The sequence below is a fragment of the Balaenoptera acutorostrata genome, chromosome 4, assembly GCF_949987535.1.
Source record: "Balaenoptera acutorostrata chromosome 4, mBalAcu1.1, whole genome shotgun sequence".
Lineage (NCBI taxonomy): Eukaryota > Metazoa > Chordata > Mammalia > Artiodactyla > Balaenopteridae > Balaenoptera > Balaenoptera acutorostrata.
Window position 1 is genome coordinate 71,237,795 of NC_080067.1, and position 19,531 is coordinate 71,257,325.

At 48.5% G+C, this 19,531-nt stretch overlaps 1 protein-coding gene, 1 long non-coding RNA gene and 1 pseudogene across 4 annotated transcripts in view; 1 reads left to right on the forward strand and 2 right to left on the reverse strand.

The window, feature by feature from the left end:
• Positions 1 to 2,950: 2,950 nt before the first annotated feature.
• On the reverse strand, positions 2,951 to 7,863 carry LOC130708111 (uncharacterized). 2 transcript variants are annotated; one of them, XR_009008167.1, is made up of 3 exons: positions 7,749 to 7,863; positions 4,210 to 4,384; positions 2,951 to 3,545 (listed from the first exon to the last, which is right to left on the reverse strand). It is a non-coding gene; the product is annotated as an uncharacterized LOC130708111 (long non-coding RNA). The 2 variants fall into 2 exon arrangements; XR_009008168.1 differs by having other exon boundaries at positions 2,951 to 3,548.
• Positions 7,864 to 7,869: 6 nt separating this feature from the next.
• Positions 7,870 to 19,531, forward strand: part of LPP (LIM domain containing preferred translocation partner in lipoma) — a 711,048-nt gene continuing 699,386 nt past the window's right edge. Inside the window, exon 1 of one of the 2 annotated variants that reach the window (XM_057545523.1) lies at positions 7,870 to 8,007. The gene's annotated coding sequence lies outside the window, so the exon portion shown is untranslated. Of the gene's footprint in view, positions 8,008 to 8,058; positions 8,175 to 19,531 lie in introns of those variants that run through there. The other variant, XM_057545524.1, reaches the window with a different exon arrangement.
• Positions 17,224 to 17,637, reverse strand: LOC103005155 (60S ribosomal protein L28-like; annotated as a pseudogene).

The window sequence follows — 19,531 nt, forward strand, 5'->3', positions numbered from 1 at the left end:
CACATAGGAAAAGTTAAAATAATATAAGCTTATTGTAAGAAAATTTTGGTAAGTAAAAAGAATGAATCATCTTACCATTTAACGATAATCACTTTGAAAACCTAAGTTCATATCCTTTAAGATTCATCTTTATATGCCTATCCTTTTTTTTTTCCACTTTAAAACATCGTGTACTCAAGATAAATGAAAATACATGACCACACAGAGAGTTTTACATGATACATTCATAGCAGTGTCATTCATAATAGCTCTAAAGTTGAACTAATCCAAATATTCAACAACTGATAATGGATAAACAGAATACGGTATATCCATCCAATAGATTAGTATTAGGCCATAAAAAAGAACAAAAACCATTAATACATGCTACAACATGGATGAACTTCGAAAACATTATGCTAAGTGAAAGAAGCCAGATGCAAAGCCGCACAATTTATGATTCCATTTACATGAAATGTCCAGAATATGCAAATCTATAGAGACAGAAAGTAGATTAGCGGTTGCCTGAGGCTGCAGGTAGAAGTGGGGAATGACTGTAAATGGGTGCAAGGTTTCTTTGGGGGATGATGAAACTGTCCTAATATTAGAGTGCAGTGATGGTTATACAATTCCATAAAGTTATGTAAAATCACTTGTATGCTTAAAATGAATGAATTTTATGGTATATAAATTATACCGCAATTAAGCTGTCAAAATATATATCATGGACCTCTTTTCATTCACCTAAAAGTGTAGTTGGAAATATAAATCTAATCAAATCCCTACTGTTGGGCAGAGATTCTCTCTCCTGCCCTGATATGTGCTGTGATTCCCTAAGAGTGGGTGAGGCTGTGTATCACAGCCACGAATGAGGCAAACTACATCCTAAAGCATATCCCCAGATATGCAGATCATCAAGAACGAGCAGACCCTCTTCAGAAGTCATACAGCTCTACAAAGCTTCCTAAAGGAAGCAGAGAGGCCACCAAGACCAAGGCTGCAGACGTCAAACCTCTGGACATTATTTTCTAACTCTTGCTGTTTTTGTGAGGACAAAGATGTGTGCTCCATGTTTGTGTTCCTTCAACGGGCCCTGGGGGTTGTCTCCAGGCTCATCCTTGCCTGCTCCATCACTATCAAAAGAGGCTCCTGGCTGAAGTAGCAGGTCCAGTCCATCCAGGGGTTGATTGGGAGACCTCAGCGGAACTATCTCACCCACTCCTTCCCTTGGAGTTGCTATCCTGTTTGATCTTTATTTTAACATGTAGAACTGGCATTGTGTCTATTTTTCTCAACACTATTCCTAGGTCTAGTACAGTTAGCAAGTGCATATTATATACTTGTTAAAATAAAAAGGTGGCATAAACTGTCTCCCTTTGTGTTTGAGTCTCTCTGAAACTTTTCATTGGTAGTGGACCCAAGAGGGATTAAAGCTCCATCCATCAACATTTCTACTACCACAGACCGGCCCCCTGTCAGACTAGACTGCCTGACCTTTGAAGTTTCACTGGCTTCCAGGCGTGGTCACAGCTCTCCTATGTTCTGGGCTTACCTGAGGTCAAAAGCCAGCAGACTTGTGCAAGGGGTGAGTTGGGATGGGCCAGAATGCATTCAGATAATCTGATCCTGCGATCTGATAAAATGCAAACAATGATTACAGCCTCTGGCTGAAAACTGGGCGGCAAAGCTGGGTAAAATTGTGCAGAAATTCATGGGCCGATACAAACTATCATTTGTCCACATTGGCTTGATATCTCAAAACCAATAAAGAAAGTAGCTTGTGACACCATTTTGCCCTCAAGAAAAAACCAAGTCTTTTCTCCCTCTCAAAACAGGGAGAAAATATTCATTTAGGAAGTCTGATAATCTATTCCTTTTTTACATGGAGATAATTTTTTCCCATTGTACAATGAGATGTGAAGAATACAGAGTAAAGAGACCTTTTGTAATAGACTTCATTATCTTTAATACTGCATTTAATAAAAGTCTACCACTATTGTTTACCATACAAGTTTTCATCTCTTTACAAAAGGCTGATGCTTATCTGATCTGGTCAGAGGTCTTGTTTGCATCACAGGCTGGTACAATAGTCTTGAGAAGAGAATTAAGCTCAGCTATAGAGCAGGACACATTAAATATTTAAACTGTCACTTGTGCTTAATTCTTCCTGGAAAAAGTTGACCTTTAGTATTTTTTTAAAGAATTTATTTGATATAAAGTTGCAAAGCAACCATTGCTTTAATTCTGTGTCTACTCCCAGAGCAGAACTATATTCTTAGATAATTTGTAAAACTGATATATGCTAAATGTGAGAAGACCTAGTGAAACAGGAGGGAAGGGGATAGGGCACAACCTTTGAAAGAATGACATAGCCCGAGGACATAATGTAAGCTGATTTGAACCAAATGGGTCCAAGATGGCGGACAAGTCGATTTCCATTAGGTCTTGAGCCTCAGTATACGCTCACTGTAACACATGAGCAAGCTAAATGACACACCCACAGGCTCCATGACAGTCCCAAGACTGACCATAAGGATCAAAAAGTGGGTGGTGCGGGGCTTCCCTGGTGGCGCAGTGGTTAAGAATCCGCCTGCCAATGCAGGGGACACGGGTTCAAGCCCTGGTCCGGGAAGATCCCACATGCCGCGGAGCAACTAAGCCCGTGCGCCACAACTACTAAGCTTGCGCTCTAGAGCCCGGGAGCCACAACTACTGAGCCCACGAGCCACAACTACTGAAGCCCGCACGCCTAGAACCCGTGCTCCGCAACAAGAGAAGCCACTGCAATGAGAAGCCCGTGCACCACAACAAAGAGTAGTCCCCGCTCGCCATAACTAGAGAAAGCCCGCGGGCAGCAACAAAGATCCAACCCAGCCAAAAATAAATAAATAAATAAATAAATAAATAAATAAATTAAAAAAAAGTGGGTGGTGGCCCAATTCCTGGAAATCCCTGCCCCTTTCTGAAATAGCTGGAATACTTCTCCCACCACTCATTAGCCTATGAAATTAACCACCCCTGTAAAAACGGACAACGCCATACCCTGGTGCCTTTCTCACCTTCTGAGATGGCCCACACTCTGTCTGTGGAGTGTTTCTCCCTAAATAAATCCATTTCTTACCTATCACTTTGTCTCTCACTGAATTCTTTCTGTGATGAGACATCAAGAGCCTGAGCTTCACTAAGTCCTGAAACCAGGTGTGTGATCTCAGTTGGAAGACTGTGGGTTTCGGCCAGGTTTGAGGCCTGGCTGAGTGGGTTCAAGTCCCAGTCAGGGTTTTGGCTGGGTTTGAGTCCCAGCCTTGTGGGTTCAAGTCCCAATCTGAGGTTCACGGTTTCTCTAGAATCTCACACACAGGGCACATTGTAACAAATGACAAATATTAAATCCTCCCCCTCTCCCTCATCCCTCCTGGTACCTGCCCAGAGTCATGGTCTAAGATAACATGACCAGTCTTCCAGAGAGACGATATCAACTGTGTTGCTTTTCTAGCCAAGATGAAGGATTCATGCATTCACTCACTCACTGGATAACATTTGAGCGTAAGTCCCAGGTGTTGCCATGGCTGCTGGGGAGGAGAAATGAAGAAGATACGGAGCTCACTGTGAAGAGCTGTATGTTTGACAGGAGCAGATCAAACACACTTAGGAAAAATTACAATGCAATGGGACAATCCAGTGCGTGCCTTTTTCAAAAGACAGAGAAATTATTTTCATATCAGTGGAGGAGATTTGGAGGGAATGAGCAACAGGGGAGAGATTCCTTGAGAGGATGCTGGCAGGACAGGTGAAATCTGCATTCATGGAGGTGGGCCTGGGAAAGTATTTTGAGAAGAGGGAACTAGATGAGAAAAAGTCCTGAGGCAGGAAGTGCAGGAAGCTGTGTATGTGTGTGTGTGTGTGTGTGTGTGGTGGTGATGGTGGAGGGTTGGAGGTACAGACTACAGTTGGAAAAAGCTGATCATGGAACCAGGGAGGGGCAGCTGAAGAGTTTGGACTTACGGTGGTTGATATCATGGAACCTTTACAAGTTCAGAGTATAATGTGGCACGCTATATTCTGGGAAGATGAATTTGGTCAACAGGTTGAAAGTAGCCTCAAATTGAAGACACTGTTGGAGAGCATAAAGTCTGAGAACCTAATCGTGTGGATGAAGAAACTGAGACCAAAGAGGAAGTGACTTGCCATGAGGTTACAACGCAGTTTTAGGACAAGGAAAGGACTACAAACCTTCCTCTCCTTTGCCTCCCCATGCCCATCCTGCTTCTGTTTCCAAGTGGCCAGGCCCTGTTGATTCTTCCTCTCCCTTCCCACTGGTCTGCTTACATCCAGTCTTCATCTCTTGAGGAAGTTATCCGATTTTATTTAAATGCCCAGGCCTTTTACCTTCTGCATCTTCCTCTGCCTTTGACCAGGGACAGGAAGGAAAAAAACAGAACACAACAGTTGAATGCCTACATTGACAACGGCAGGCACTTTGTTAGAGACTCAGAGACAAATTGCACTCTCAGCCCAGTAGCTGAGAAAGACAAGGTGACCAATGACATCATGCAGAGTCACAGGGACTGAGGGTAAGCACAGAGTGATGGGAGCACTCTGTAGGGGCAATGCATCCACTGGAGGTGGTGGGAGGGGCAAAAAGGCCTCTCAGAGGACGTGATATTTAAGGCGAGCCTAAAGAAGCTAGGTAAGGGTTGCCAGGTGTACAGAGAAGAAAGAGAGCTCCCGGGAGAAAGAAGAACCCGTATAAAGGCAGAGAAGCAGGGTCAGTTAAGGTGTTTGAGAAACCACCAGACCTCCAATTGGCTGGAGGGTTCAGGACTGGCAGACATGAGGCTGAAGAGCTATGCAAACTACACTGAGGAGTTTGGCCTGATGGGTTTTAACCTGGGGAGAGGCCACACAGGGTTGGTATTTACCTTCCATCTTCAATGTCCCTGTTCTTATTATTTCTCCAGTAGCCTCTTCATATCTTTTCCTCTTGGTCAGCCATGGCAGATTATGAGTTCTGCACATTGGAATGTTCCATCTGAGACCAGATGGCCACTCAGCAGTGGGTAAGGGAAGAGTCAGGCTGCCTGGGCTCAGTGGGGCATCTCAGTTTAACCGGGTACTAGCTCTGTGTTAAGAACAGGCTACTTAACCTCCTTGGGCTAGAGAAAATAATAATGCCAACCTCAGAAGGGTTTCCTGAGAGTTAAGTGAAATGCAGATGCAAAATCCTAGAATATTGCCGGGCATATATGAGGACAGAGAAAGGACTGAGAAGAGCTACGCAAAGGCCTTGGGGAAAGGGATTGTCATGGATGCAAGCAAATGGTGGGAACACAGCCTAGCATTGTTCAGTCTCTGGTGTCATCACTGGCAATCCTCCAGTCACATGCCCTCCGCCCCACCTGAAATTCCGTGCTTCTTGCAGTCTCTGAATTGGTAAACCTGTATTTCTCTAGCATTGAGTCTGCAGATTCACACAGCCTTCCCTTCTTTCCCAAGTCCCTGCATGCAGCAGGTTTTAATAGGGTTGTTGAGAAAAGTGTGAATACAAAAGAAACCAGATCAGCAAATGAGAAGGAGGCTTTTGATTTGGGTTTGCACTGACAACACTGAATGGGGTTCGCCAAGCATCCAATTTATGACTTTGCCTCTTACACTCCTGGTGAGTGCCTCCTGAGTAGAAATTGTCTTTTGTGATTAACTTTATATAATGCTTGTGCTAACTCTAGGCCCACCTGAGCAATTCATAAATATTTCAGGAGGAGAGACACAGTGATCTTCCCCAACACACTCATACAACAGTTTCAACATAATTAGGAGCATTTCTGGATCTAACTCTGCACTCTTACAATGTGTATGATGAAGGAAATGAATGCTAATTATACGTTATTAAATCTTATTAATCCTCATTAGAATCCTATTATTCTTTATAAGTGGGTTACTGGGGAAGAAAAAAAAAGAAGCACTGGTCAAGTCCCGTTATGTCCAATGGGGAATGGGTGAATCTATTCTTAGTTTGTGTGATACCAGGAGTTTTTCATGTTAAACAGTAGCACTCAGAATGTGGGTTTGCTGAAATGTTGAGAACAGAGTAAGTGAATTGTGGTGTAATAGAATGATCTTTCTAAAGCCCCAGAATAAAATCTCTTTAAGAGCTCATGTTTCCTATTTCAAACTACATTAGTTGCAAAGACAAAAATTTTCATTATTGCATGGAATAGGTACCCTTGACCTTACCGCTACTACTATCTTCATATTTTTTGTATGAGTAGATGAGAAACTGAGAGCAAGAGAGATGGAGTAATTTGGACCCAAGAATGTCTGGATTCAAAGACTTCGCACTAAGAACATGCTCGATAAAGCAGTATCTTTACCAGTATCTGGTAAGTGCAGAAATGTGTTTCAGCGTTTGTTTAATTCTTGGTCAAAAAAAATCCCACCAAATCCCAAAAGAACCAAGTTTTGGAGGTTTCATGAATCAGTAACTCACGGTGTACTCTCAACATTCATCAACAGAAATTAGGAGGTCAGGGCCTCCTTGTTGGGTGGAAAAATCATGGGATTAGTCAGATGACCTGGCTGGGGGGAGGTGGGTTCAGGTGCTTGCTCTGTTGCTTATTTTGTGTTGGGTAAGTCATTTTACCTGACTTTTTACCTCAAATGTAAACGATGCACTATAATCTGTCCTAACAAGAAGATCTAATAAACCAGTGAGAAAGTGCTTTTATGATGTGCTGAGGTGAGGACGTCAGTAGGACAGAAATACAAGGAAACAGTCTCCAGCCTTGGAGTGCCTTCCAGGCAATGGCTGCTGCACATTTTAACCCCGACACAGTAATTGGTGGGTCCCCTGGTTGCTCACATTTACAACCGTCTGAGGAAAAGAAGTCCCACTCAAACCTTCCAAGAACAGACTTGCCTTTATTCAAACCCGTTCACCCAGTTCGCAGATTTTTTTTGAAGCTGTAAGCACAGAATAAGCTTTCTGGGCTTCCGGCAGGGCTGTGGAGTGAACTCCAGGGTTTCGTTTATTTGAGCACCGGATAGAGGGAGTTGCCTTGAAGCAACTGATTGGCATGGCTATCCAGGGCTCACTGGCAATTAGAACCTTCCAGGAACTGACTCCCTCCGGGGCCCAGGGAAGCTCTGAATCTCTTCCCAGGGTGGTCCTCGTTGCCCGCTGACATGTAGCCTGGTTCACTGCTCCGCGGGAAGGAGGGAGTCAGGGCTCTGCCTGGAGACAGGAACACAGCTGGGAGGCCGAGCATCCGGGTCCCGCGCCTGGATCTGTGGCGGGCATGACCTTGTAGGAGTCATTTCTCTTCCAAGAGCTCCAGTTTTCCCATGTGTGAAGTGGACGGGTTGGAAGTTGGTCTGGGCCAGCTCTGAACCTTGCTGGGAATCCGGGGCGGGGCTCACGAGGAAGATCTCGGAAGGGGATTCCACGGCAGGATCTCGTCTGCTCAGATTCAGCCCCCTAATCTGGCGCCCTAATAGTGGACGCAGGTTCCCCCATTTTTTCGGCAACCCCTCGCCCCGGCCGCTTCCTCCTTCTACGTCTCCTTCCTCTTCCTCCAGTGCAGGCAAAACCTCCACACCTCCCTTTCCCTTCCTCCTTTGCCGTCTCCCCGCATCCCCGCGTCTTCCCTTCCTCCCAGGAAATCAACTGTCGTCAGCGCGCCCACCTTGGGGCAAGGCCACGGCCCGCGGCGGGCGCCCCCTCCCCCGGCGGCGAGCGCGGCGCGGCGGCCCCGCGGGCACCCGCCTTCCCATACCTTACATGGACAAATGCGTGCAGGCAAAGTCAGGAATTCAGGCCCCTGACGTCAGCCTCCAGCTCTCAGGGCACCGCACGGGAGACCGAGGGGAGGGGGTGGGGACGGTGGGGAGGAAGGAGGGGGAAAGGCACCAACCAGCAGCCGCTCCAGCCCTGCCGAAGTTTCACTTTTTGTCTGTGGGTTCGCTCCCGGGCCCCGCGCGAGCTTTCCTGGGATAAGTAGCTTTAGCGAGCGGGGGAGAGCCGGGCGCTGCAAGGTAAGGGCTGGCTGCGCGGCCGGGGGCGCGGGGCGCGGTGCGGGGCGCGGGGCCGGGCCTGGGGACAATGGGAGGGGGAGTGCCTGGGCACCTCCTCCTTCTCCGCTGCCTCCGCCTCCAGCCGCCGCCGCCGCCGCCGCTGCTGCCCCGGCCGCCTCCTCCCCGAGGTATTTGTTGCAAATCCTCCTTCCTTCCCCCCACCCTCCGCCCGCGGGCGCCTCGGGAACCCCCAGCCCTCCCCGAGCGCGAGCGCCTCCGGGGTGGCAGGAGCGTGGGGCGCAGGGCGCCGAGCGCGCGCCCGGGCCGGGCCGCAGGGCCCGCGGTGCGGAAGTGCCGGCCGCAGCGCGATCATGGGGTGCACGCGTGGGGGAGGGGGACCCCGAGTTTTTCGGGAAGCGTCGACCGGGGGCTGGGCGCGGGTGGAGGCCTTCCCTGCGCGCCCCCTGCCCGGGCTTTTCAGGGCTCCCAGGGGGCGGGGCCACACCCAGCGGCTCCGAGCTTTCGCGGAATCACAGTTGTCACAGTGGAAGGGGCCTAGGAGCCCTCACATGAAGTTCCCCCATTTTCCAGCTGGGGCAACTGAGGCCCAGGGAGGAGGAGAGCCACCCCAAAGCCGCTCACTAGAGGCTGAGCCATAATTAAAATAAATGGCTCCCGACTCCTAGTTCCTTTTCTCCAAGCAGTTTTCCAGCGCCCACTGTGAGCCCGCGCTGTGCTGGGTTGTTGGGTCAGATGCATTTAGGGCCCTGACTCTGCCCTCAGGGAGCGCACAGTCAACCCGAGGAGCCAAACGTGACCCAAGGTGGAAGGTGCTAAGTGCTGGGGAAAAGGCAAGGGTAAAATTTCAAGGGGCTCAGAGAAAAGAGTTTGGTTTCCTCGTCCCTCAGGAAGCATCAGAGGCTTTTGAAGGATGGGGGGTTTTCTGAAGCCAGCCAGGCACAAGGAGCGAGGCCTTGTGCGGGAGGCAACCGCAGAGCAGAGGAGACTCAATAAAATATGGAGAGTGGGGATGGAGCTGCAACTGTTACTGTGCTGGGAGCACGGGGTTGGGAGGCATGGGTACAGGAGATAATCAGTGGAATTGGGCCTGAGGGGTGTCTTTGGGACTTTGAGGGGCTGGGGGAGCTGAAAGAGCTTTGTGGCTTCCCTTCCCTTCCCAGTGATCCAATGTCTGCTCGCCCTCAACACAAAATGCAAAAATTTAGGTTCACGTTTGAGCTGCTTTTCTGGGACCAGACTCGCTTAACCTTGTGTCCAATCCTGTCTCTCTTTCCACCGCCTCCCCCTTTTCTAGTGCTTGCTTACCAATAAAACTCATTCTCACGAAGGTGTTAGTGACTTGGCAATGGCTTACCTCCCCCAGCACAAGAGCATTTTAAGAAAGCCTTTAAGCGGAAGGAGATAAAACAGCTAACACTCGCCTTTCCCCTGCATCCTCACCCTCCCTGCCCTTACAGATAGGGAAACATAAATAAAAGCCCAGAGAAGATGGGTGCCAGTTCTAAAGCCTACAGTGAATAATGGTAGCCGGTGGGAGGCCAGAACTTCCAGTAGGGTTCTCTGTACCCCATGACCAGCCTTCTTCCTTTCAGGGTCTCTGCCTGCACCAGGCTCAGTCAAAAGGAAGAACGTGTATCTTTTTTTTTTTAATCTCAATATAAGAATACACTTTTTATTTTTATTTATTTTTTATACAGCAGGTTCTTATTAGTCATCCATTTTATACACATCAGTGTATACATGTCAATCCCAATCGCCCAATTCATCACACCACCACCCCCCCTGCCCCCCGCCGCTTTCCCCCCTTGGTATCCATACATTTGTTCTCTACATCTGTGTCTCAATTTCTGCCCTGCAAACCGTTTCACCTGTACCATTTTTCTAGGTTCCACATATATGCGTTAATATACGGTATTTGTTTTTCTCTTTCTGACTTACTTCACTCTGTGTGACAGTCTCTAGGTGCAAGAATGTGTATCTCGCATTTAATTTTTGCAAGGCAGTCCCCCAACACCAACACCCAGGCCTTCAGAGTCTAGAGTGTAGACTCTAGATGCGAGATAGGTAGCCGGGGTTAGCTGTATGAATGGTAGGGGTGCATGCCTGGGGCCTTTGGGTCAGGCAGCTGCCCAGGGTCATGCTCCTTGTAAGCAGCGGGCAGGCCTAGCCGGCTTTGGGGATTGACAGAAGGAGGAGAAATAGCTGTGGAGCTGGTTACTATGATTGGGACTGACTGAGTAGGACCCTTCTTCGAGTGACATATACCAGTGGACAGTCAGTTCCAGGCAGTGGGAGGTGGGAAGGAGGCTTCATTATGAAGGTCCTTAAAAATGCCAGGCATGGATATGACTTGAAGTGATCATTCGAGGGTTTTGAGCAGGCTGGGACACGAGTGAGAGGAGAGGAACTGGCAGTGGGAGGCCTTCTGCTGCCCATTCCAGTGAGAGACGCCATAATCTGGCCTAAGAATATTATCGGTGGGGTGTTGCTCATTTACCCCACGTGTATTACTGAGTGTCTGTTATGTGCCATTGGCAAAGATGAAACTTTTACGGCAGGTTGCTTATTTTATTAGGCATATACATTGTACATTGTATGTATTGAGGCATATAAAAAGTATACTTTTTCCCATTTTAATATCACTGAAATTGGGTTGTCTTATATCACAGATGTGTCATAGTTGAGGGGCTCTTCATTCTAAGTTGATAATGGTACATCTTATCCTTCATGGTTAAGAGTTGATAAAATTTGTTGATCATACCCTTTATGAATGTACAGTGCTTTGCACTTTATAAAAGTTTTCCATCAGATATTCCATTTGAACCTCAAAAATCCCCTGAGAATTGGGCCTGGTGATCCTGTCATCTCGATTTTACCTCTTGCGCAAGGTCACAGAGCTAATTAGAAATGTGCTCAAAATGACAGCCTAGAACTTTGACTCTTGATGTTCATATGTGACTTTACCCTGCTGTGGAACTAGCATGGGTTCATTAGGTATGGGAAGAGTCAAATTGAATTTGATTTCAGAACTATGGCTGAAGATGCTGGAATGATGGTGGTTTTTTTTTTGGGTGGGGGGTGGTTTGGCCAAGGGCAGAATGTAACTCATGAGGACTGGGAGGATCCCTTAGCCCAGAGATTTGCTGCATTAAATAGAAAATGGGCAGGGAGATAGAAGATGCCAGGTAACACAATAAAACCAGAGGACGGAGCACGCTGCTGTTTTTACACAGAAAGGAGAGGAGCAGTGGATGAAGCACACAGGTTCTGGAGCCTGCCTTCTGTGAAGCGGGAACTGGCTAGCCTGGGAGTGCAAAGATGGGGAGGACACGGTCCCTGTTCTTGGGGAGCACGTGTGTGTGTGTGTGTGTGTGTGTGTGTGTGTGTGTGTGTGGTGCTGTTCGAGGGGTATGTTTCTGCTGCACTGAGGTGGTCCCACCTCAGGGAAGCTACCAGAGGGAGCAGTGTCTGAAGAGAGTCTTTAGGGTTATATAGGAATCGCCCAAGTGGAAGAAGAACAGGTAAGGGCTGAACCTATTAGGCATCTGCAGACAAATGTAGGGAAGGAGGAGCATGGTGGTTGAGGCTGGTTTTGGCATGGCCAGCATGAACAGGGTGGTGGGAAATGGGAAAAGGGAGGACTTTCATTCTTTGCTAAGTAGATTTAAATTTATCTTGTGGGCTATAGGGGCCATTAAAGGCTTCTCTAGAGATTTGCACGAAAACAAGGCTGGGCAAGGGCTCTGGAAGCATCTGTGGGATTAGGTATTGGGATGCTTACCGCAGGAAGAAGAGTAACATATTTAGTAAGTGGTTGAGTGGAGCTGAGACTTTGACCCTGGGCAGTAATCAGGAGTCCTAGCTCAGCGTGTGCATTGCTGGGTGGGGACTTTTCCTGGATAATGGCATTGGAAGGCAGCACCCAGCTGGAAGAAACCGAGGCGAGGAAAGGGGAGGTAAAGTTGTGATGCATGCAGGAAGCTTATCTGGGTGGAAGTTCACGGGCTTGAAGGTGTGTGTGAAGCAGAGGTGGGGAAGGGAAGAAGGAGTGGAATCGTGATGTGGGAGTCTGCTCTAGATGGCTTGGATGCGTGGAGGAAATGGCAGTGCCTTCTTAATGCGAGTCATAGAAATGGGAAAGGACACTGATGCATTGATGAGGACCTCACCTCTCCTGACTTTCTACAAATAGGGTGGGTGGCTGGCCAGGGGGTTAATGGGATTCATGCTTGGAAGCAGGTAAACCACAAAATTGAGGCTAGAAAATGTTTATCTTTCGATCCTTCTTTCTTAATAATAACATAATTTGAAAAATTTGAGTACTTACCGTGTACTTATATAATTCTCATACTGATTCATTAAAGTAGGTTTTATGATTATCAATCTCATTTTGCAGATGAGAAAATGAGTTTGGTTAAATAAGGTTACACAACTACTAAGTGAAATGGCCGAGTTTAGAACCTTTCCCTGATCTTCACCACTCTCTCTGTGCCCACAGAAGGAAAAGTGAAAATTGTCGATGAAAATTTATCAGTCGATCTAAAAAAGAACTGGAAAATTTTATTCGATCCAAATTTGAGCATTATAACCCGGAAAGAGCATCTCAGAACGCTCTGAGAACTGTTCCGCCTGTTAGAAGTCAAAGGACGGTTATATAAGCTTTTTGAGACAGAGGGCTGTACATCACATGATGTATTGATATTATCAACAGTTTACTTAATGCAGATCTAAGCATCATCCTGGTGGGTCATGTGACCCCTGCAACATCAAGAAGGAATGTTATTAAGGCGTTGTCTGGTTGATGCTAGGAGCATGTTGCTCTTGAAGGTTGAGCAGGTATTCCTGCCGCTGGGGAGGTCTGGTCGAATCGTAATGCAGATACGCGATGCAGATACGCGATGCAGACACGCGATGCGCGGTGAGGAGAGAGAGGGGGCCAAAGGGCAGGGAAGCATTTTTATGTTTAAATTTTCTTGCCTTGCCATAAAATATGAATTTTATTTCACAAAGTCACCACTGTCTTTCAATGTTCTTCCTCAGAATTTAACTCAGTACCCATTCCTTGGGCCCCAGCAGGACCATAATCCAGGGTTTCCCTGAGCAAGCAGTCTTTTCACTTCCATACTGGTGCTGCTTCAGCCCGGTCTCTCTTGAGATGCTGCCATTCCCTCTTCCCTTTGGGTGTCTTCTCTCTGCACAGCTGACTGGAGAGGACAGAGCTTCTCTAGCAAACATCTGTTTCCTCCCCCCAACATTGCCTTCTCCCCAGTCTCTTGGAGTAATAAGGATTTGAGGTACCCCACAGAGAGGCAGTTGGGGAAATAGGATAACAAAGTAGGGGAGTGATGGAGGGTCTTGATATCAGTCATTGCCCTTGATCTATGGCTCCTGGGACAATGTTCTCTGGAGTCGAGCCAGATAGCTCCTGTTGGATCCCGCCCTTCCCTAGGTCATGCAGACCTCTTCCTCCAAGAAGGCCTTCTGGCTCAGGACTCTGAGGGATCAACTAAGGTCCCTTCTGTGACCTACCCACCTCAGGTGGGTTATTTGCATTTTTTTTTTTTTTTTTAAGGATTTTTTTCTTATTTATTTATTTATTTATTTATTTATTTATTTTTTGGCTGTGTTGGGTCTTCGGTTCGTGCGAGGGCTTTCTCCAGTTGCGGCAAGCGGGGGCCACTCTTCATCGCGGTGCGGGGACCGCTCTTCATCGCGGTGCGCGGGCCCTTCTCTATCGCGGCCCCTCCCGTCGCGGGGCACAGGCTCCAGACGCGAAGGCTCAGCAATTGTGGCTCACGGGCCCAGCTGCTCCGTGGCATGTGGGATCTTCCCAGACCAGGGCTCGAACCCGTGTCCCCTGCATTAGCAGGCAGATTCTCAACCACTGCGCCACCAGGGAAGCCCCGGTTATTTGCATTTTGATAACTTACAGGTAAGATATTTTCCGGGGCGAGAAGACAGATCCTAGGAATGGCACCCAGCAAAGTAAATAAGACCTTGGCTTTCTCTTCTTTGAATACCTCTCATCTCTGGTGCCTTGAAGATGTTCAGTAACTGCTTGGTTACTCATTTAGAATGAGTAACATTTACTGATACAATGTAAGCACGGATCACGCTTGACCACATATATTTGCTTGACTTTGCTCTCCCCTCCACTTTAAAATAAGCGGCAGGAGTTTCGCAAGGATGCCTACTTTGTTAAGGGCCATGTTCCCCAGTCCAGAGGAGTGCCTGGTACAGCGTAGGCACCCTGGAACTGTTTGTTAGGTGAAGAAAGGGGTTGGCTTAGTTTACTGCAATCACAAGATAGCAATGATGGGGGAAAGGAACTTTTTACTGACCGAGAAGTTTGGGCCTGTGGGGTCCCAGGACTGGATTGAGTCCCCACAATGCTGTGAAGCCGCCACAGGTGGTACTGGGCAGACCCACCATCAGGGTCAAGATTAGGGGGCGGGAGTGTAGAACTGACTGTCTAAACTAACTAGCCACCCCAAGAGTAAATGTGATTCAAACTGCGCTTTCCCTTCTCCCTCACAGCAACTGGTTGTGTTGTCTTTGAACATTCTGCTGTTTTCATGTCCATGCCTTTGCTTATGCTGTTTTCTCTACCTGGAGTTCCAGGCCTCTCTGCGTGTTGTAAACCTATGATTTTTTAAGTTCAAGGCGAAAACCCACCTTGTGCCATGAAGCCATTCCCAGACTCTTAGCCCCCTTATACCCCACTTATGTGTGTGATCACATGCATCTCTGTCTCTTGTGTTCAGTTCAGCACATCATTCAGGTCCTGAGTGATTACCCCATGCCAGACAGAAATGCTGGAAACTGATCTTACAAAGACAGCTAAGGCTCTGTCTTCAAGGATCTTCATTCCAGCCTAGGAGACAGACTGAAATAGAACATGGGAAGGCCCTACTAGAGTGATGAACAAAGAAATAATGGGAGCAGTGAGAAACGGCTGACTGACTACCTGGAGGAACAGGAAAAAATGCTCGTGGAGAAGACATTGGGTTGGGTTTTGAAGGGTGAGTAGGGGTTCTTATGGTGGACAGAGGTGGAAGAGCTTTCTGGGCAGAGAGACCTTGATATATAGGCACAAGCCTGAGGCCTAAGAGTGTTTGGGGGGTGTGTTTGGAGACCACTGAGGAAGATGGGGCTGGCCAGGGAGGATTAGAGGGTAAAGGGCTGGCAGCTTGAGCTAAGGATGATGGCAGCGGTGGTGGTGGGTAGGGAGCAGGAGGGCTTTTGTTACTTTTTGAGCAGAGGAGGGTGTCGTTGGGTCTGTGTTTCAGAGAACTCTGGTGGCAGAGTGATAGCAGTTCTGGGCCAGAGGCGGCGACACGGCTTAGGAGGCTGCTGAAATGTTCCAGGTCAGGAAACACCGGCCTGCACCAGGTCAGCAGAGTAGAGAGGGAAAAAGTTGTTTACTGTTAGAATCTTATCAGGCAGCTTAGTTCCTATTCTTGTCCTTCCAATTATTTGCCAGCTTATCAGCCTTGACTGGAAAAACTATTTTATCGGCACCAAAGCTTGTAGGCAGTGGAAGCAGCAGGCTGGCAGCCAGTTCATGCCTTAGAACTGTGGGCTGGGGCCTTGGTGGCCAGAGCAACCTGATTCCTCCTTTTGCTGGTGAGGAAACCGAGGCCCCAGGGAAAGGACGGAAGTGCTCGGTCACACCCTTGTCCGCTGAGCTGGAGTTGGGTGTGGCCCTTACTCCATTTCCTGCCCTCTTCTCTCTGCTGAGCCTGGCTGGACACATTCCTTCCCCACCCCACCCCCAGGGGCTTTGCTTGGGAGAATTTGGGAGGGGCTATTACTTGGAGATCGTTGTTACCGGGCTTGAACCTTGTTCTTCGCACTTTGAAAACAAAGTGATTAAGAAGGTTCAGTTTCAGTCTACGGGTGCTTTGGGGGTTTCTTTCTTTTTCTGCTATTTATTCCTGTTGCTTGTTTGCCGGAACCAAGCTTCTGCATGATAACTTTAAGGTTCCTTGCCTGGGGCGGCCCCCACCCTCATTCCCCTTTTATTTTTACTTATTTTTGCTTGCCTAAAGGTTTTCAGGTTGCCAGCATTAGATCCCTTACAGGGTAGATCCTGCTGTTTTTTCTTTCCGTCTTAAAATCTGCCCATCACAACCCATCTCATAGAACCCATTAGCGTTTCATAGCCTTTGTAGCACTTTTTATGTGGCGAATGCATTTTACCGTTGTTTTTTATTACTTAGCTCCCAATTGCCATCCAAGAGATGGGTCAGCAGGATCAATCTTGTAAAAGTTCAGGGGTGAAGGAACTTCCCCTGCGGTGCTTAAGTGGTAGAGTGAGAATCAGACTCCCAGCTCTAAAGCTCCTGTCTTGCTCCTTCCTTCACTTCTGCTGGTGAGCAGGAGATAATTGATGTGAAAGTCCTTAGCAAGCCCTATACACAGGTGAGAAACTGTTATTATTTCATGTTGTGCTAATTGGTAGCATTAGCTGCCCCTGTCTGTGACTTTGGAAGGCACCTGAGAATCTGGTTGGAGACCCCAGAGCCCTGAGGACCTGGGCTTCAGATGCTATCATTTCAGCAGTACCATCACCAACTTGGTTTTTGGTGTAAGAAAACAAAGACCTGTGTTTGAGCCACACATTAGCCCTGTGATCTTAAGCAAGTTCCAGAACATTCCTGAGCCTCAGTTACTTCGATTATAGATCGTATGATCTATACCAGTGTGTCTGTGAGAACCAGACATTTCCCTGGCATTGCTTTATACATGGTCGTATAGTGTGTAACGTGGCCGTGCAGTGGGTACACGTGGCTAATTCTTGGTGCCAAAGCAAGGTGTCTAGCCCACAGGAATGGCACCTTGTCCTTCTAGAGGAGATTGTGGGATTTAGACCCAGGCAGCTCCAAGTTCAAGTCTTAGCCGTGCGACTTCACGGAGGGTGCTCCCTGGGGTGGTCACGGGCGACCTGGTGTACTGACTTACTCATTTTTATACTTCTTATTCATGAGGGCATCACTGTTGACAACAGTCACTTTGCGAAGTGGGGCGAGTGCCACAGACGTTCACAGGCATTTCCAGGCTGTGCAGAGGGATGGTTTGTCACCAGTGAATGGCTGTCCAGTGTTTCTTCTTCTCCGTTGTGATCCTCCAACTCTCTCTTGGTTTTTTAATTTTTTAAATTTATTTTTATTTGAGAAAAATCGGCTGACATCTTTATTGCTTTGGGGAAGGGGGTCACTCAGGAGCTCTTGGTTGGCAGGTCTGCTTCCTCTTCACCGTCACAGGCTTCTGGCAGCACAGAATGGCACTGGCTCTGCAGGTGGCAGCCAGGCGCCAATCCGTGCGGTGCTTGTTCTTTTGGATCACGTGCCGGATGCTGCTGAGGGTGGCCCGGGCGTTCTTGTTGATGGTGGTCCGCAGATGGGTGGCCGGCTGTCGCGGGCCGGATCACCGCTTCATCACTACCACGACCCCTTTGCTATCTGCCGCCGGCTTCACACCCACAGTCTTGCGGTGAATGAGCCCGTCGTGGCGGAAGGAGTTGCGGGCCTTTAGGTTACTGGGTTTGGTGCTGTACGTCTGCTTGTTCCTCTTGATCAAGAAGCTGGAGCAGTTCCGGACGACCAGCCATTGCAGACGCGCGGACATGGCGGCAGCTCCTCTGGTTGCGGAGGCTGGAAAGAGGCAGGCGGGGGGCGGGGCCTCTCTGGGGTTTGGTTTGCGCTATGTTTGCGCTCTGCTTCTACTGCAGTCGTTGCTTCTTTCCCGGCCTCCCATTGAAGCCCCCTGTAGTTCCCATGGAAAGCTGGTGCTGAGGGGTGGTTCCAGGCCTTCCTCAGAAACTTGTGTGGGAACCTTTCACGGGGCAGGTAAGCAAGAGGGTCAGGACAGGGCAGAGTTGTTTCAGTGTCCTTCAAGAGGTGTGCTTTGGCCTCATTCCATCCCCACAATGGGCACTTTTTCCGCTGCAGCCGTGGTCGGCATTCCTTAGTCACTCAGGCCATCAACCAGCAGCTTCGGAGAAGATGGCCGTGGGCACGTGTAGTGCGAATTCCTTGGCATTTTCAGGAGGCCGCTTTTTGGGCGTTAAGGGAATCCTGTCTTTAATGTTAGTGTCGGGTTCCTTGTCTGTAAAAATGGCTGTAGCAACAGTACTTGATGCAGACGTAGAGGGACCATACTTTCTGGGTTTGCCAGGACAGCCCTGGTTTATGCCTGCGTCCTGGTGTAGTATATAGAGCGTCCCCTTCCACTCTCAGAGGTATTCTGATTGGAGGTCAGCCTACTTGTTAGTACTGAGTGAGGTTGTGTAAGTCAAGGGTCCCCAATCCCCGGGCCGTGGACCGGTACCGGTCAGCCGCCTCATAGGAACCGGGCCCACAGCGAGAGGTGAGCGGCGGGCCAGGGAGTGAAGCTTCATCAGCGGCTCCCCATCGCTCACGTTACCGCCTGAACCAACACCGCCCCCCCGCCCCGTCCCTGTAAAAATTGTCTTCCAGGAAACCAGTCCCTGGTGCCAAAAAGGTTGGGGACCGCTGGTATAAGTAATATGTGTAAGACCAGGACTAAAGTAAAATGTCAACAAATGTCTACTGTTTTTGTCAGAGGAGATGCTAGGTGCTCAAGAAATGTTTGTTCAGTGAACTACTTTTTTTTAGTAAATTTATTTATTTATTTATTTTTTGGCTGTGTTGGGTCTTCGTTTCTGTGCGAGGGCTTTCTCTAGTTGCGGCGAGCGGGGGCCACTCTTCATCGCGGTGCGCGGGCCTCTCACTATCGCGGCCTCTCTTGTTGCGTAGCACAGGCTCCAGACGCGCAGGCTCAGTAGTCGTGGCTCACGGGCCCAGTTGCTCCGCGGCATGTGGGATCTTCCCAGACCAGGGCTCGAACCTGTGTCCCCTGCATTGGCAGGCAGATTCTCAACCACTGCGCCACCAGGGAAGCCCAGTGAACTACTTTTATAAAGGTAAAGTTTGAGAATGTTTGAAGGGAATGTCTAGCTTGTAGGCAGTTAAGAGTTTATTAGGTTGATAAAAATGTGTTAGTACCTGTTTGGAATATAAAAAACCGCCAGGAGAGTGGTACGGATGGAGGGCTTATTGAGTTCTCTGGAACGTGTGCGGAAGCTTGTTGGAAGGGCTGGGCCTTGGATTAAACATGGAAGGACAGGAACGCTTAGTCCAGGGTGTGATGGGGCAGCTAAATTGCTCTGGCTACTTATAGTTAAGAAATAAGATTGGGGCTTCCCTGGTGGCGCAGTGGTTGAGAGTCTGCCTGCCAATGCAGGGGACGCGGGTTCGGGCCCTGGTCTGGGAGGATCCCACATGCCGCGGAGCGGCTTGGGCCCGTGAACCGCAACTGCTGAGCCTGCGCGTTTGGAGCCTGTGCTCCGCAACAAGAGAGGCCCTGACGGTGAGGGGCCTGCGCACCGCGATGAAGAGTAGCCCCCACTTGCCACAACTGGAGAAAGCCCTCGCACAGAAACGAAGACCCAACACAGCCATAAATGAATAAATAAATAAATTAAAAAAAAAAAAAAAAA